Below are 12,849 nucleotides of genomic sequence, written 5' to 3'. Positions count from 1 at the left end.
AATTTTCTTTATAATGTACAAATAAATATTTTATCTTTGTCTATGTATAGACACCATGATGTCATCGAGTATTTTGTAGGCATAGCCAATAATGAAGCAAAGTAATTTGTACATTTGTGTGCAAGTTATACCCAGATACAATATTAAACCCTAATTCTTGTCTCTGTGGTTACTAAAAGGTTCAAGTTAGGAAAAAAGGTGGTTGAGAAAGGAGGTCTTTAAAGATTGCTCATTCGTTTAATATGTAGGGAAAGTCCAAATATTTTAATCATAATCTTAATATTATAAATATTATTAATAAAACGTAACAATCAACAATAGCATATTTTATTGTAACACTAAAATAAGAAAGAAACATGGGGAAGTTGTAGCATTTCCCACTGTTAGTTTACAAATAACGATATTTAAGCACAAAATATTAAACCAACATAATTAAGGCTCTTATACCTCAAGAGTCAGTTAGCAATAATATTGAAAGTATCTAAATTACTAAATGGTAGAGGAACATACTCCCGTGTAGTCTAGCTGAACCAAAATAGAAATGTCTAAATTGAAGTCAGCGTAGTGTTTCTGCAAGAACAAATCAGGCTTCTGCAGTTGGTTTGAATAAGACACCTGAAGTGTGAACGTGTAAAGTTGACTGTCATATGCCGTGACCCCTCTGGAGCTCTCCTCTGCTGGGTTCATGCTTCTATCATAAGTGTAGCTTCTTGAAGGCTAGTGTGAGAGCTGTTGAGTGGAAAAGTAAATTTCCTAATATTTCTCCTACTTCAGGGAGTGAGTGAGAAAAGAAGGGGGGGCTTAAAAACACATTCTTTTATGCAAACATTTTTTGAAGGTTCAAAGGTGGATGGGTGAAAGTTGAATATCAAGTCTATTAGTACTTGAGCAGCTGCACATTTCCTACTGTAGAAAAAAATGGTGATCTTATGGTTGGTTCAGATGTACACCTTAAGATAATTGAAACTTTCACCAGGGGTTTTGGACTTTCTATAAGAAAAAAACAATAATTGGAAATTGTTCATTGTGAATACATTAGATTTGTACAGACAAAACATTCATGAAGTGCAATTATAGCCAGTGTTGCTATATTAGTATGAATGTTAATAGCATGTTTGTTTTTGAAATGGGTTATGCATTCTGATAAATGTCTGCTTTAATCTAGTCATCTGTGTATCACTTGTCTAAGTACTCTCATTTAAGATGCCATATCCCTTCTTGTAGCAATAAAGGGGTAAAGCAACATTAATATTAAATAATTAGAAAAACAAAAGGGGAATGATTAAACATATTTACATAATTGAAATAACACTGTGTCGCAGTGGGAAATCGGGACAATGTTGTCTCCTTTCAAAGTAATTCATAATTCAGATTTTTAATTATGGCATATTCATTCATTTAAAGATGATTCTGGATGAGAGGGCCACTAATGAAATACAATCATTAGCATCTAAACAAAGTAATTTACAAAGTCTCCTTTAGGGGAAAAGATTTCTAGAACATCATCAATCACACAAGATATGCAAAAACAAGCAATTAAACCACACACAAGAACTACAACAGCCTTATATATCAGTAATGTACACATGAAAACATAACTGATTACAATGATTAGACTAGGGTAGTGTGGTTAATTTGTATTTTATGTAGTGATTCCATGGAAGAATGCACCCGGACAGACACGTTACACACAAGAGGAACTTCATTTCATTAATACTCACTTAAAACACATGACCAAAAACACCCAAAATACAAACCTTGAATTTTGAGTCATTGCCTATTCATCCACATGGGATCAAAATCCTACATAGCTTGATAAAACATCTTCCTCTCTCCTGCATCTCTTTTTGCCTGCTGTTTACTTTTATAAACTGGCAAAATGTGGGATTAGGAAAATATTTTGTGAGAGGCAGGTGCTGCACTGGTTTCTCATTATTTGTTCAAATCCTGCTTTAGACTTCCAATGACAAAGTGCTTCCAGCCCTCACGGGGTCCGTGATTTACTGGCTCTTCCTCCATATATACAATTACAGATCATCAAACATGGAGCAGGACTAAATGGATAGTACAGTTCTCTGACTTCTAATGCTTGTGTATGGTATCTTGCTAAATGGACCCACAAAAAGGTTGGTTTCAAACACAGCTCCTGCAGGCCGCATTATAATTGTTGAAAACCTATACTACTTACTTCTGCCAGTAGCTTTTTCTTTGTGAAGGTGGAAGGAAGGCTTGGGTGGAAAAAGAGAAGGAATTAGGAGAGTGGTGTTGTATCAAGGAGGGGGGAGTCCATGGAGGAGGCCGGCACCCCTGGTGTAAGCTGAGCCGCCTTCGATAACCACCAGCTACAGAAGCCAAAATATGCTCTATTGGGTACTCAAAGGATAAAAATACTGGTTAATTTTCAACAGCGCTCCTTCATTTGACTTTACAATTTACAACAGTGAACATTAATGCAGGAATAGCTTGGTTGAGGAGGAGTTTAAAATTAGAGCCCCTCTTCTCATTAGCCCCAACAGCCTGACCCAGGGTGACTGAGAAGCAATTTGTCGCCAGATTCTCATTTTGCTTCTGTTATGGCTCCTTGTAAATGAAGCGCGGCAATTTATTGTAGCACCTCTAGGAGTCAAGAACATAATGTGTAAAACACATACAAAAAAAAAAAAATCTTTCTTCACATTCATTAACACCCAGCACATAGAGGCTGTTCACTTTTCCCTCTAATGAAGTGTGTGTGTGTGTGGGGGGGCTGGATCTTAAATCTAAAGCTTTCCATCATGTGAAGAAGTCCTCTTCAGGCCATTAGACAGAGGCTGAGTTGGATTGAAGAAAGGTCATTGACAAAAACAGAGAATGGCAATAGGAGGAAAAATAGAAAATGGATAAAGGAGGAGACTTTAGAAGCCTCAAAGAAAGTACATTTTTGGCATCCATGATCAACCCTTCTTGTCTCTCAGTGTATTTTCTATTGTCAGTGAAGAAAAGAATATGTGGCTTTTTCTATAGCTGGAAATTGCTCTAGTGTTGGGCCAATTCTCATTTCTTCACCCCTGATCTGACCCTGTAAGTGGCATTAAGTTAGGTTCATTTGAAGATCATATTGTCTATAATCTCTAAAACATGTTTGCTTATTTCCTCTCCCCTCCCACAGCCTGTGCAAGAAATTGCGGTGTCTGTGGTTTTAATGCATTCTGACTGTGTAATAGGTTGCCCTGGCCTGGGGCTGGCCATAGGCTTTTATCTTACTTCTGTGATTAATTTTGATTAATGGTTTGGTTTGTGTGGGGTCTCACAAATGGCACCTCCAGATGAACCTAATAACAAATTACTATATGGAAAAAATTGCATGCGGGTCCAGGATTGCCCTTTTGGATTAAATGCTGAAAGTTGTCATGTACTGTACTTGGATGCTCTTACCTGTTTTATGATGTAGTAATAGGCACTCAATACTTATGGCAATAATAGTGGTCTTTTAAAACTCATTTTAGAAAAAGTCAAATATTGAGTTTATAGAACCAGGTGAAAATGTCAGTAAAATTTGATAGATTTTCTTTGGTGAGTGTTTGTGAAGTGCCAGGTACTGTGCCAGGCAGATTAAATGACTTAACTAAGTTACTCCTCACAACACCAAGTAGTATAATTCAAGTAGGAATAGGAGATTATGCGTAGTAATAGCAAGTACAAATATTAGTATTTTCCTTCCTCCCCATGATGTGGATGAGGAACCTGAGGCACAGGGAGGTAGAATTACGTGCCCAAACTTGAAGAGTGAGAAAGAGGCAGAGCTGGGATTCCAGCCCAAGCCACGTGTTACAAGAGGCGTGTACACATCCTCTCGACACATTGCCGCTCACTGAGGGCACCCTTTGTTTTAAACTCCCGGAACAAGTGCCTCTTCTTGTTTCTATTCAACTTAACAAACATCGATTTTTTTTTTTTTTTGATGGTACGGGTTAAACATTTCTCTTTAAAATATGGAAATTTGTAATACCAAAGCAGTTAAACTTCTGTTTTGCCGAATGTATCAAATTTATTTTAGGGAATAAAACATTACTGTCTCTTTTCTGCCTAACCCAGCTGATCAAGGTCCATTTTTATGTTGCCTTATTCTCCTCTCATTTACCTTTCTTAGTCCCACTCTTAGTATATCTGAGATTTAGATTGGGGTTGCTTCAGGCAGTTGAGTTTTGGTTTTTAAGATTTCATTTGTCCTCATTCATAAACAGCATGTCTACTGATGAAGCATGGTTAATATCTGAAGGTCAAAATTCTCCACACACAAAAAAGGTAAAATTAAAGAAATTTAAGAACAGCTTTCTTAGGCAATTTGGGTGTAGAACAAAAATACTATAAATTGGATGACTTATCTGCAACATAAATTTATTTCTCATCATTCTAGAGGCTGGAAGTCTGAAATTGGGGTGCCAGCATCATTGGTTTCTGGTAAGGGCCTTCTTTATGGTTGCCAATGGCTGCCTTTTCACTGTGTCCTTACCAGGGGAAAGAGAGCTAATCAGCTCTTGGTTTTTTCTTGTAAGGACACTAATCTCATTTGAAAGGGCTCCACCCTTTTGACCTAATTATCTACCAAAGGCCTCACCTCCAAATACTATTACATAGACATTAGAGTTTCCACATATGAATTTGGGGAAGACACAAACATTCAGTCCATAACAACAATTCAACTAAAACACCTTTTGTTACAATTCTCAGTTTCTCTCTGCTTTAATGTCCCAGGTCAGCATCTAAGTGCTGCAGACCAGACCAGCAGTACGGACTGCTATCTGTAGCTCATTCCTGGATGGGGTCTTGGATTACCTCACTTGGGCAGCTGCTACCGCCTGCCAACTATATGAGACAGAGACCCAAGCAACTTAACAACTGTGATACTGTGATTTATAGTAAGAAATATGTATTTGGTGTTCATCCCCATTTCTGGCACAGAGCTCCTAAATCCCCTGGGATTTCCTAAGTGATGAGAACTATAAAGGTATCTTTTTATGTTACTGAGGTGACTTTTGGACTGAACCTAAGAATGGGGGCTGGTTGCTAGTGGAGCCAACCTTTGACCTCTAGGGAGAGGAGAGGAACTGGATGTTGAGTTCAATCACCAATGGTCAATGATTTCATCAGTCATGGCTTTGTAATGAAGCCTCCATAAACACCCAAAAGGAGAGAGTTCAGAGAGCTTCTGGATTGATGGACACGTGGAGATATTGGAGGACTGGCACCCTGGAGAGGGCATGGAAGCCCTGGGCCCTTTCCCATGTACCTTGCTCTAGGTATCTTGTCCATCTGGTTGTTCCTGAGTTATAGCCTTTCATAAGAAACCAGTAATCTAGTTAGTGAAATGTTCCTCTGAGTTCTGTGAGCTGTTCTACCAAATTAATAGGACCCAAGGAGAAGGTCGTTGGAATCTCTGATCTATAGCAATTTCGTCTGAAGCCCAGATGACAACCTGGACTTGCCATTGGCATCTGAAGTGTGTGTGGGAGAGGGTGGGAGTGGGTAAGGGCAATGTGGTAGGACTGACCCCTTTACCTGTGGAATTGATGCTGTCTTGGGTAGGTAGCAGTTGTTGGGGAAACACGTACCCCCTCCACCCCTGCAGGTTAGAAACTGGGGCCAGAACACCCTTAATAATGAAAGAACGTTAGCTGCTGTGGCTGAATCCCAGCGTCATCTGGTGATTGTGATTGTGTGTATCTAGTTCTGCTGGACTATTTGCTCCACATGGACAGAATGTGTCAGTCTTTGTGTATTCCTAAGGGAATGGTATGGTGTTGCCATGCAGTACAAAGTTGTCACTGAAGGAATGATTCTTCTTTAACAAAAAGAGCCCTGGAGCATCTGCACTCTGAAAGCTTTAGACGAACTTGAGCAAATGTGACATTGACCATAAACTGGTGAATAAGCAACTTCTAATTGTCTATTATTTCACTTGGAGCCATTCAATTCCTTTGAATTAATTGTGATAGTCTCCCTAGAATTCTTATTTTCTTAAAATGTAGTGTGATTCCTGAAGGACAAGAGGAAAGTTTTCCCATATAATGCTTTGTGTACAATAAGCACTAAATAAAAATTGTGATTTAATACTCTAAACCTTTATTAATTCCTTGACTGATTAAAAAAAACATATTTGTACCTACTGTATGCAGCCAGAATAGGCTAGATGCTGAGCTAGATGTTGGGGACATAAAGATGAAAAATTTCTGTTCTTAAATTTAAGAACAGTGAGGGGGGCAGACACAGAAACAGATGCAAAAAGGTAGCTTTCTCACTGATAATGTTCTAAACTGAGAAGCCAAAAGCTTTGTTTATACATCTGGTTACCTGAGATTGTGTAGTTGATATATTGGATTTATTACTTACCTTCCACAAAGCTGCTTTGGTGTGGTGTAGACCCCAAAATACAGTTTATTCAATCAATCATGCTCAGAGATTGAAATAAGTACATTCAGTATCTTTGGAATAGTCTCACTCAGTTAAATTCTAATCTAACTTCTATCTGATGCCATTTAGATATTTGAGGGTTTCTTATGTGCCCATAAAGTCTAAGAGGCAAATTTACGGTAAAGCTAAATTTCAGGGTACTTCACCCACACAGGGCCCTAGAAATGAGTTCATATGGGCATATGTCTTAGCAAAACTGGCCAAAAGAAGATATTTTAACCATTGCTGTCTGTGCCTTTCTACTTCAACTTCCCATCCATTACACTTCCCCTCAGGTAGGTAGTGCATTAGTGGCCTTGAGCAGTTCTTGGATACAACTAAGTGGAAACTGATTTGGAATGCATATTATTTGGATTCAGTGGGAATCCATTTATGTAGCTTGCAATCACTTCTGTATACAGTTAAATTATTCTAGCTGCTATAGTCCTGACTTGAAAATTGAAATGAAAAACATGGAATTTCAGGGGACCCTGAATAGTCAAAACAACTGTGAAAAAGAAGAACGAAATGGGAAGACTCATATTTCTTGATTTCAAAACTTAATATAAGGATACAGTGTCACTGGCATAAGGATAGACATATGTACTGATGGAACAGAATTGAGAGCCCAGAAATAAACCCTTACATACGTGGTCAGTTCATTTTCAACAAGGGCACCAAGGCCATTCAATGAGAAAAGAACAGTCTCTTCAACAAATGATGCTTGGAAAACTGGATATCACATATCAAAAAATCACTTAAGTATTCTGTAGCCAGGGGCACCTGGCTGGCTCAGTAGGTAGAGCATGCGACTCTTGATCTTGGGGTTGTAAGTTCAAGCCCCACATTGGAGGTAGAGATTACTTAAAAAAAAAAAAAAAAAAAACTTAAAAAAAAAGTATTCTGTAGCCAAAAAGCAGGAGAGAAAGTATATTATAGAAGTATGTCAAGCAGTTAAGTAATACAAGTATTACATTATTCTTACAGATTTTGTGATACTTTGATAATTTTTCCAAATTTGATTTCTTATTCTAAATAAATACTCACTTGCATACCTAATTTTGTATTCATATTTTTTTCATTTATTCTGAAAGTGTTCCCCACCATCCCCAAAATAGTATAAGCTTCATAAAACCTGTGTAGACCTCTGGAAACTGGGTAGTGGGTCTCTAGTAGCCCAAATAGCACATATAATGACAAATGGAGTAAGGCTGAATTCTAGCTGAACCCGCTTCCTTAGCTGGGTGCCCTCATGTAAGGTACACACTGAAAATTCTACACAGCAGCCCCATCACCTGCTATACAGATGTTTCTTTTTTTTATACAGATGTTTCAAGTGGGGTTTGATCTCAGTATAAATGAAGTAAGGCTATCTTTTCCTTCTAAATACTAGTTTTTCAAAAATGTTAATGACTGTAGTTTTAGGCACTGAAGTGATTTAGCAGTCTGTTTTTATTAATTGAAAAAGTATTAGGTATATACTCTGTTCAAGACCCTGTGATAACCAAGAAGATGAGTGAAGCCAGATTCTGTCCTCAAATCATAGTCTAGTAGGGAAGCTAAGACATATCTATGTAGTACAATAAAATATAAACTTTTGAGAGTGAAAGAAGACACTGCTAATAATTAAACTGAGACAACAGGCATAAAATGGGACAGTCCGAGGCAAACCAAGACTTATGGTCACCCTCTTATGGGGAATTGTGAGAGAGGAAAATCACAGTGGAAAGGGACATCTGAGATAGTTTTATGTGTCAACTTGACTGGACCAGGGGATGCCCATTTATCTGGTTAAGCATTACTTCTAGGTATGTCTGTGAGGATGTTGCTGAATGAGATTAGCATTTGAATCAGTGGACTCAGTAAAGTAGATCACCCTCCCTAAAGTGGGTGCCCTCATCACCTCTTTTCTTGCCCTTCCACTGAGATTTACATCACCTGCACTGTTTCTCAGGCCTTTGTACTTGAACTGAATTACACCACTGGTTTTCCTGAGTCTCCAGCTTGCAGAAGGCAGATCGTGGCACTTCTCAGCTTCCATAATTGGGTGAGTCAATTCTTCATAATAAACCTACTTTTATATTCTACTGGTTTGGTTTCTCTGAAAAACTCCTACTAATAGAGCATGTATGTTAGATGTAGAGACTGAACCCAGGGGACCGATGAGTGACATAAAGACACAGGAAGAAAGTAACAAATCATTGAATTCTGATCACCATTTGTCTTAAGGTTGACTAGACCATGGTGCTTCTGACTCCTCAGAGAAATGTCCATTGTACATTATCTAGTGATAGTTAAAAAACTCAGAGAAATGCTAATAAGATTACACATCTCTGAGTAGTCCCTATTCTAAAGTCATGTGTCAAAAAGTATTTTTTTTTTAGCAATTGTTGAAAGCATTTTCTTAGGAGATAATGTTTTATGATCAAAGGCTGTTTTGAAATTGTAACATTATACTGTCTTTCCTACCTTTATCAGACTGTCTGCAACCTGATTAGTTTCTTAAAAGATTATTATTTCCCTGTGTTCAACTCACATGTCTGCAAGGACAGGGGTAAGAACAACCAATCAAAGCCCAGAGTTTAGAAATGGCCAACTATCATGAGGAATAATCCATGGACTATTTTAGATAAAATTCTGACAGCTTGCTCTTGTGACAAAGATGTTAACAAGGAAAGAAAATGGCACTAATTTAATCTATTCTTATAGTTCATTCTAAAATGAGACTAGCATGACACCAAGTTATAATAATAAATACTATAGTAATTTCACAATTCTTCCTACATGCTGTTCACACTCCTTTCACATGCAAATTTGCCATTCATTGCTTCATGACAGTGATTTTAAGTGCATTAAAGAATTCTGAATTTTCTTATACTTGATCTCCTAATTATGTTGCAAGAATGTACACAGAATACTACCATATACTGGCATTTGTCTGATTTATAGCATCTCCTCCTACAGTGGGTTCCCCTCTTCTCCTGACACAGATCTGGGTTCTTGGACATAGTAACACTAGTAAGATTCGATTACTACTTATATAATGATTAGTATAGGAGTAATAATCAAATATCACTAGGAGTAGTGAAAGAGAGAAGTAACATTTTCCAAAAATTAAGTCATTGTGAAATACCCAATAAATCTTTATGTTGTAATACAAATTTACATTTATAAAAAGCTTTTTTAAAGGGGCACCTGGGTAGCTCAGTCGATTGAGCATCCGACTCTTGATCTCAACTCAGGTCTTGATCTCAGGGTGGTGAGTTCAAGCCCTGCTTTGGGCTCCACATTGGGAGTGTAGCCTACTTAAAAACAAAACAAAACAAAAACCCATAGAGAACATATAAAAGACATGTCTAAAGATTTTTTTAGTGTTTGAGGATATGTTTGAAAAGGCTACATAACTGTGAAGAAAAGATACTTCGGATCATTGCTTCTGGGCATCCCACTTTCCAGTGTACTGGGTGCAAAGCATAGCATTGGTGTTGTGTGGGAAAAAGTAGAAATGTTGTAACTGTTTAAGGACTGTGAAACCCAGGCCAATTGGGATTTTCTCATATGTGTCAGCGAATGACAGGTCTACTACTCTGGATGTATTTGGAGTTTGGGGTGGCCCTGAAAAGAATGAAAAGTCTGGAGAGAGCACCTTTCCCTGACTTAATCTAGCTGATGATCCATGAAAAGGTAGTATGCAAGTCAAAGTCAGTATATTGGAAAATCCTTTACTTTGATGAAACTCTGGAGTAGTAGTAGTCGGTCTCATTATATGCTTTTATTTTTAAATACTCTGTCATGTTTGGTGATTCCGTGGTGAGAGACTGTGGGGCAATGAATTAAAGTGTCTGCTTTCTGGGAAATGACTTTTGTACTTTTCCCTGTGAATAGAAAATTGTGACTGAAGGAGAGTTCCAGGTGACAGCCCTTCTCACCCATTTCTTTAGCATCTTGCCCACCAGGAGAGTGAAAACAAGGCTCTGACTATGTCAGTAACTTCTCTGCGTGCTTGTTTAATTAATTTACCACCGCCTCAGAATTCAGCTTAATAGCCTTAATTATGCAGAAAAACAATACACCGTGTAAATTAGTATACACCAGACGTGACATAATTACCAGGGCAGGGTGGACAGCATTTTGTTGAAGTGTGAATGAGTCATTTCTATGCTGAAAATATATTTTTTGTATTTGAGAGCTAATGTACTGAATTGTTCTTTCAGAAACCTGGTTCCAATTGCTCTAAAATGCCAGGTAGGTGGAAAATAATAAATACCGTGTCTTTTGAGATAAAAACCACATTTTGTATTATACTGCTGGGCGGCACAATCACTGTAATTTAGGAAGGTTGCTATTATTGTATGAGCAAACTTTTTTTGTATTATTACTGTTTATTTTAATGCAGGGACATATTCTCTAGTAGACACATAATGAAAATGGCCTTGTATTAAAATTGTTTACCTGCTGTTTGCTGAAAGGCGTTGTAAAAATTAGAAATAGAAAAGACCTCCTATGTCACCTAGCCCATCCCAGGCAGGGCAGAGAAAAAGATTATACCCTTTAGCAGCTTTGATAGGGAGCCAAAAATAGATCCCACTTTTCACATGTCTCACTGAGTAAATTGTAGGTGGAAGGATGAGATCGTTTGTGTCAATTCAGGAGGAAAAACAGTATTTCCACAGATGTTGAGAAAGAGGGGTACCAATTTATTGACAAATAAATTGACTGAGGTCCCACATTTAAGAGATTTTAGGTCAAAACAATTTTTTTTTAATTCCTCAAATTGACTGTGCTGAATTGTGCAATTATTCAGTTTCCCCGTTAACTTAACCAATTATCTGTGTACATATGCATTGGAAAGAGAGTGGAGAATGTTATTCTTTCACTCTGGAGATAAAGTGCAATAAAACACTGGATTGCTGTGAATTTTACTACCTCCTCTTTCCTTTCTGAATTTTCCCGTGGTACAAAGGAGCAAGAAATGGCAAAAATGTGCATAAAGCTGGAAGAAGCAGATGAGTCACGAGGCCTAGATAATTCACACCAGAAATGAGCCCTCAGATGTCAAGGGTTGAAGCGACACTGCAGTGATAAAGCTGAATTAGCCCTTGGCAAAATTGTGAACCAGTCCTGGTCTACCCTTCTCTTGGTTTCTGAGACGTTTTCTATCCTTTCTTCCACCCTTTGCCTTTCCTGTCAGTACCCATCCACTCCCCTTTTCCTTCCCCTGGGGCCCAAGAACCTCCCCTAGTCAGTGAAAATCTTCACCAAACTAAATCAGAAAAAACCCCAGTGTTAGATATTTACCCATCTATTTTGCAAATTTGGTGCTTCTTTTGGGCCCCTTCCTCCACCCTTTCTGTCGGACCTCCATTGTGATTAGATAAGGGGTTACTTAGCAAGTCTTAGTCACTTAAGACTTTCAAGGACTTTCATATTAATGACTGATAGGCAGCAGCTAAATGGCCCCAGTGATCCCCACCTCCTGGTGTTCCTGCCTGTGTGCCCCTCTCTTTGAGTGTGGGCTGGACCTAGTGCCTCACTTCTAACAGAATGTGGCAAAAATGATGAGATGTCACTTCTGAGATTAGGTCACAAAAAGACTGTGGCTTCTTTCTTAGGATCTTGCACTCTCTCTGGCTTACTCTGAGAGAAGCTGCCTGCCATATGGGATCTGTCCTATGGACAGGAACAGAAGGAGGCCTTCAGCCAACAGCCCCGAAGAACTGCATCCCGCCAATGACATGAGTAAGCTTGGAAGCTGATCCTCCCTGGGTCAAGTGAACCCAGACTTGATTGACTGCCTGCCAGCAATTTCATGAGCGACTCTGAGCCAGCTAAGCTGTTCCCAGGTTCCTGACCCACAGAAACTGTGGGATAATAAACGTTCATTGTTTTAAACCTCTAAGTGGGGAACAGATTACACAATGAGTAATAAACAGTGAATCATCTCATTTATAACATAAAAATGAATTTCAGTTAAAAGGATAATCAGTTAGCTAAATTAGTTAACCAATTAGTTAAATTAGCCCTGTATTGCAAACATCAATACTCACCAATCAGACTTGCGGGATGTGTGCTTAGCTGAGGAGCCAAAGCGGCGAACTTACCAACCAGGGTCTACGACTGAAAGTCTCTGACATATCGCCCCACCCACCCAGGCGGAAATACGCGGCGACGGAGGGGGCGTGGCTGGGCCTGGCCGCTGGCGGGCTGCTGCGCCTGCGCCTGCTCCAGTGAGGCGAGGTCCTCCCCGGAAGTTGGAGGTCGCTCTGGCAGCAGAAGGGGCCACCCCTGCCTGACCACAAGGTACCTTTGTGGGGAACCGGGTGCTAAATGCATTCACAGTGGACCTGCTTCTATGAGTTCTCATGGTTGGAACACAGGGCTAATGAGGCTAAATTTGGAATTTTGGACCCACTTATGAAC

The sequence above is a fragment of the Eumetopias jubatus genome, unplaced genomic scaffold, assembly GCF_037043125.1.
Source record: "Eumetopias jubatus isolate StellerSeaLion01/CBP00866 unplaced genomic scaffold, mEumJub1_p1.0 scaffold_7, whole genome shotgun sequence".
NCBI classification, from domain to species: Eukaryota; Metazoa; Chordata; class Mammalia; order Carnivora; family Otariidae; genus Eumetopias; species Eumetopias jubatus.
Note: the sequence above shows the minus strand (reverse complement) of the source record.